The 6,825-nt window shown below is 38.0% G+C and overlaps 1 non-coding gene across 1 annotated transcript; it reads right to left on the bottom strand.

The window, feature by feature from the left end:
• Positions 1-3,989: 3,989 nt before the first annotated feature.
• Positions 3,990-4,098, bottom strand: LOC131247691 (small nucleolar RNA R71). Its single transcript, XR_009171963.1, has one exon. It is a non-coding gene; the product is annotated as a small nucleolar RNA R71 (small nucleolar RNA).
• Positions 4,099-6,825: the final 2,727 nt, after the last annotated feature.

The raw sequence follows: 6,825 nt of genomic DNA, 5'->3' as shown, positions 1-6,825 counted from the left end.
GGGTCCCACCGGATGAGAGGGGAATGCACAACACACATTAGAAGTGGGCCATGCCACTGGAATACAGGCCCAGCAACAGCCCAAGGTAGGGGCGTCCCGTGGTGGGTAGTCCTACGGGCCTGAGTATCTGGCCCAAAACTGACCCAAGTTTGCAGGCCACACCACGGTCAGTACAGGGGCCTGATGGCCATGAAAATTTACAATATGTTCCTCCCATAGGTGGACCACGAATAATCAAAATTTTATGATTTTTGGACGGTCAGAAGTATTTTAATTAATTTAAATAAAACAGACTACCAAGAAAATCTGGTGAGTCAGGGCACCTGAACGTGGTGAGCCATTCCAGCACTTGTCACGGTGTACACAGGGCTCCATTGGCCCCAAAAATTTGTAGGTGAGTCCCACCATGGGTGGACCACCTCTCTGTAAATTTTCATGATTTTAGGATGCTCAGAAGTATTTAAATTAATTTAAAGAATACAATCTATCCAGGGTGAAATATTGCTGGAATATAACTGTCCTGAATTTGGGCCATCCAATGGGTGGGTTCTGGGCCTCCAAAATTCCTGAAATTTGGACCCAAGGTCCCTCATCAGGCCTAAAACAATTTGGGATCCAGAAATATGGCCCACCTTCTTAGAAATTATTTTTTTAAAATTATTTTTATGGGACTATGCTGCTGGACTGCACAGCAGAAATTTCTGGCAGTCCAGTATGTTGGCCCACCCTTTTGGATGCCCAAATAGGATTCCTTGGCCCTGAAATTATGTGGATAGGTCCTACCATAGGTGGGACACCTCCCTACAAAAATTTAGGATTTTTGGGATAGTAGAAATATTTTATTTAACTCATGAAATTCATGGACAGCAAGGTCCAGATTTTTATTTTCCTGCTACAGCAATGCTGCTGTCCCTGACTTTAGCACCCCATTTGAGTGGGCCCAGGTCTATGTAAATTTGGAAAAATACAAGGCCAACCTTCCTATACAAGTATACAGTAAGGTGGGGTCCACAAAGGTGGCCCACCATTTCAAAATCAGGCTGATATTTATGATTTTCCAGCAAACAGTGTGGCTGGACAGTCCAGAAAAATCTGGACCGTCCACCCTCCTTGGCCCACCCTTTTGGGTGATCAAATAGGGACATTTGAAGGTGAAGTTTAGCATACTTTTAGGTGGGGTCCACACCTCAAAGAGAACTCTAAGAAATCAGGAAAAAGGAGACCACAAACAAGGCCTACAACACATACATTACAACATAAAAAAATTCCAGCAATCTGGACAGCAACATGTTGCTGTCTAGATCAGCCCAAAAACTTAATAAATGGGAAATAAATCATAGATTCCACAAGGTGGGGTCCACCCTGATGTGTCACACAACTCCCAGGCCCAGCCCCTCCCCAAGAAAATCCATAAAATCAGGCCCAAAGGCTTTCCAAATCAACAGCAAAATTAGGCAGCACAGTTGGGCCTGGGTGTCCAACAACTTGGGCCTGGATGTCCCAAAAATTTAAAAATTCTGGTTGCATGGCACATCAGGTGGGCCACATAATCATTACATCCAAACCATAGAAAGGGTAAGAGAAGAAGAAATAAAATCTCATCAAGATGGGGTCCATGGAGAATGGCCCCATCAAGATCACATGCATGCAAGTGATGGCTAAAAAGACCTTATCCCAGGAGTGGTGGACCTTCACCATTGATGTGGTGAGTCCTACACTCTCCATATGAAGTAACAAAAGATCTATGACAATAAGAATCATGCAATCTATCCTACATGCTCACCCACTTGTTGGATCTTCAAGATTCTTCAACCACCATGCTCCTTAAGCTTCAAGGAAGGAGGTTCAATGGTGATGATGGATCTTTGATGGTTAGATCTAGGGGAGAAGAAGAGGATAGAGAGCTGGAAAAATTCAGCAATGGAGGACATTTGCAAAGAGGAGAAGAGAAAAATGAAGAAAGAGAGAGGGAGATGAGAGAGTTTCTAAGGTTGAAATGATTGCTTTCTTAGAAAAAGATGAATTTTTGAAAAGAGAAAATAATCATTGCTCATGGGATAGGGTGGCTCATCATTGCCTAGAGAAGCCAATCTCATCATGGTTTTCTTGAGAAAAGAAGATTTATGCTCAAAAGATTATTAAATGAATATTTAGAGATTTGAAAGTTATTAATGAAGAGTTTATATGCCGAAGATCCAAGAAAACAAAGCGAAGAGAAGGAATCCTGAAATTGTCATGAAAACAAACATATTCCTGAAATTGTCTTGCAAATGCATATTCTGAAACTCCAAGTATATTTTGGAAAACTGCACAGAGTGCGTAATTTGAGGTGGTTTAAACTCTGAGCTTATTTTGGAAAACTGTGCAGAGTGCGTAAATTTGAGGCGGTTTCTAGATTTTTCCAAATAGGTGTGAAAGTTGGAGTTCCACAACTATAAATAGGACTCCCTAGGATGCTGCAAAGCTCTTTTAAGGTTTGGAAAGGTCTCAAGGAGCATAACACAAGGGTGGAGCAGTCATCAAAGAGTTTTTCTTCTTCCCTATTTTATTTTTATTTTTTTGTTTAAGAGATTTGGTTTCAATCATGTCTATGGTTGGTTAAACCTCTTAGCTAGGACTAAGAGGTGAAGCTTGTAGCATGTTTGGTTGATTATCTTACTTTGATTCTTGTTCTTATATGACCTCATTGATTTTTAGTTTGATATTAAATGATTATTTTCAATTTTCTATGATTTATTGTGATTCAAATTACAATAGATGTTGTGATAACTTTGGATATCTTCTTTTCTTGTTTTGAGATTGTGAGATTGGTAAATCCTATTTTTCACCATCGTCTCTTGGGCATGGTAAGATGATGAAATCCCTTCCAATCATTATAATTCTCCTCCACTGAGAATTAGTCTATGAAAAGTTTAAATTTGATTTAAATTTCTTTATCTTTCAATTGGATAGGATAGGACTCCAATTCCAATTGTGTTCCTTGAATCAAGTATGGTAGCATCTTGATAGCTACAAGTGGATCCTTGACACCCTAATTCCCACCGTTAAATTCATAAGTTTTAATCAACATTATTCACCATTACTATCAATTATTTAGATTTTAATTTAGATCTTTTTTTAGTTCTATCTCTAGTTATTTTCAGAATATGTACAAGTTTAGTCCCTGTGGATTCGACTTCAGTCTTATCGAGTTATTACTACATTGTGACCCTACACTTAGGGTTGTGTCTAAGTTTTTAGCGCAATTGTTGGGGACTATGGCTATATTTTTTCTGAAATTAATTGGTATTAGAATTAGGTTAAGATTAGGGTTAACATTTTTACTTTTTTTTTTTTTTTAGGTTATGATTTTTTCTGAAATTGTCTATGGAAACTAACATTGGTGTTTGTTTTGTAGGATCCTAACATAGTAACTCTTATTCGGTAATTTTGTTCCAACCTTCTCTCTTATCTTTTTTAGATCTCTTATTTATTTTAATTTTTCTACTTTTCTTTTTAGGCTTAGTTGTTTAGTTACTTGAGGGCTGAGAGTGTTTCATGCCTAAGTGGATCCGTGATAACACTCTACGTCTTTTGAATGAAGGAGGATTAATTAGTCGAAGGGTTGCCTATCCATCACAGGATTAAACACAACTTAAGACCCTCTGAGTTAATAGAAGTAATGGCTACAAATCAACCTCAACCTCCAGTTGAGGAAGTTCAAGATGAAAAGGAGGTACAAAATACACCAGGGGTAATTCAACTCCTCCCTAAGTTTCATGGATTAGAATATGAAAGTCCATACTTGCATATGAAAGAGTTTGATGAAATCATATTTACATCACACTTCCTAAACATGTCTGAGGACACAATTAGATTGAAATTGTTTTCTTTTTCTTTAAAAGAAAAGGCTAAGTCATGCTTACATTCCTTAAGACCAAGGTCCATTGGCATGTGGGCTGATAAGATAAGGGAGTTCCTTAAAAATTTCTTCCCATATCTTAAAATAAATACCTTAAGGAAAGTAATCATGAATTTTGTGCAAAAAGAGGATGAGACCTTGTTCCAATGTTGGGAGCGATTTAAGGATCTCATAAATTCATGTCCACAACATGGTGTATAACAAGCTATTTCTATGAGGGATTGACCTCACCCATACGTTAATTTGTGGAGATGATGTGTAATGGAAAATTCATGAATAAGGAAGCCGATAATATGTGGGATTATTTTGATAAACTTACTGGAAACACGTAATCATGGGATACCTCTTCAAGAATGACTACTTCTAAGCCTACTCAACTAAAGGAAAGGGGAAGAATTTATGTTCTAAAAAAGAAAGATGATATAAATGCAAGAGTAGCCAAACTCACAAGAAAAATCAAGGCCATTGAACTTAAGAAGGTAGAACTCGAAAAAGACTACGGAAGTTGTTTGTGGTATTTGTGCTTGTAACATACATACAATTGAGAATTGCCCAACAATTTCTGCTTTTCAAGAGATATTGAATGATCAATCAAATGCTATAAACAACTACCGTAACCTTTCATTAGACCCACCTCAAATACATATAACTCAAGCTGGAGGAACCATCCAAACTTTAGTTGGAGGAACGGACAAACAGCCACTCCTCAAGGGATCCTTAACCAATTTCTGAATCAAAGGAAACTTCAAGAGGATCCGGTCTTAAAACATATACAAAACCAAGAGCTTTTTAATCAGCATATGCTGTAAGCCTTTCAAGACCTTACAAAGGCTATACAAGGGCTTGAAATAAAATATTTAATTGGGGACAAAGGGAACCTTTCGGCTTAGCCTCTTCCCAACCCAAAATAGTAATATGAAATCAGTGACCCAAGCTCTTCAAAATAGATGGAGCAGGCTAAGTCTATTACTACTCTTGGGAGTGGGAAGACAATTGGCAAATCTATTTCGGTAAGGGCCGAAAAGCCTAAGGACTCAGAAATAGATGAGAATGATAGTTCTAGCAATGCTCCACATGGGTTAGAACCAAAACCTCAAAGTAAGCCAATTACGCCATTCCCCTTAACAGTTAATTGCACTAAAACCTCTCTCTAACTCTCAGAATATTCTAGAGGTGATTAAGCTAGTGAAGGTCAACATCCTTCTACTGGATGCCGTTAAACAAATCCCTTCATATGCCAAATTTCTAAAAGATTTGACAAAAAAAGTGAGTGTCATCCTCAAGCAAGATGTGCCACAAAAATACAAAGATCTTGGTAGCCCAACAATCACTTGTGCAATTGGGAACCACTGAATTAAGCACACACTTCTTGACTTGGGGGTGAGAATAAATTTGATCCCTTACTCGGTTTACGAACAATCAGGTTTAGGTGAATTAAAACCCACCTGGACCACATTATAACTTGTTGATCTCTCAGTTCATATACCGAGAGGGATGATTGAGGATGTGTTGATCCAAGTTGATAAATTCTACTATCCAATAGATTTTATTGTCCTGGATACTCAACCCATCATAGACGTGAGCACTCAAATGCCTGTCATTCTTAGTCGCTTATTCCTTGCTACATCAAATGCTATCATTAATTATAGGAATGGAATTATAAATTTATCTTTCAAAAATATGACATTGGAGCTCAACATGTTTTTCAACATGAATAAACAGCTAGAAGATGATGATACCCATGACATTAACTGATCAATTCTTTTATGGAAGATAGAGCACTCCTGACTCTACACTCTAACACTCTAGCGACGTGCTTGGCCCACTCTCCTGATTTAGATGATGACATGATTAGGGAGATGGATGCCTTGCTTAATACTACGCTGGTACTTGAAGTTAACCAGTGGAGGCCATAATTTGAAAAATTGCCCTAAACTAATGCACTGCCTCTACTGTCTAACCTCAAAGTACCGACGCTTAACCTAAAACCTTTACCCGTCGATCTTAAATATGTTTATTTAGGTCAATATGAGACATACCTAGTGGTAATATCTTCCCACCTTGAGAAAGAACAAAAGAGTGTGCTCATTTCTACTCTCATTAAGCATAAAGGAGCTCTTGGATAGTCAATTGCAGACCTCAAGGGAATTGACCATTTGATTTATACTCATTGCATCTATCTTGAGGATAATATAAAAACCTCTCAATAACCATAATGTCGACTCAATCCAAATATGAAAGGGGTGGTTAAGGCTGAGGTACTTAAGTTGTTGATTGTGGGTATCATATACCCTATATCTGACAATCAATGGGCGAGTCCAACTCAGGTAGTTCCTGGAATCACCATCATAGCTAATGCCGATAATAAACTCATGCCAACTAGAGTTACTACTGGTTTGGGATTGTGCATTAATTATAGGAAGTTGAATATTGTCACAAGTAAGGACCACTTTCCTTTGCCCTTCATTGATTAAAATTTGAAACAGCTAGCTGGTTACTCTTATTATTGCTTCCTTAACAGATATTTGGGCTATAATCAGATAGAGATAGCCCTTGAAAATCAAGAGAAGACAACATCCACATGTCCCTTTGGCACCTTTACTTACCGAAGGATGTCATTTAGACTATATAATGCCCCTGCCACTTTTCAGCAATGCATGTTGAGTATTTTTTTCTGACATGGTGGGGCAATATTTAGAGGTCTTCATGAATGACTTCTTTGTCTTTGGTCCTTCCTTTAGCGAGTGTTTGGAAAATCTTAAATGTGTACTAAAGCGATGTGAGGAAAAGAATTTGGTTTTGAATTGAGAGAAATGTCATTTCATGGTTCCTAAGTAAATTGTGCATGGACACATAGTTTCGTCCATGGGAATTGAGGTAGATAAGGAAAAAATTAATCTTATCTCTAACCTACCATCACCCAA

This window comes from Magnolia sinica, chromosome 5 (genome assembly GCF_029962835.1).
Source record: "Magnolia sinica isolate HGM2019 chromosome 5, MsV1, whole genome shotgun sequence".
NCBI lineage: Eukaryota > Viridiplantae > Streptophyta > Magnoliopsida > Magnoliales > Magnoliaceae > Magnolia > Magnolia sinica.
Note: the sequence above shows the minus strand (reverse complement) of the source record. Positions and strands in the feature narration are given on the sequence as shown.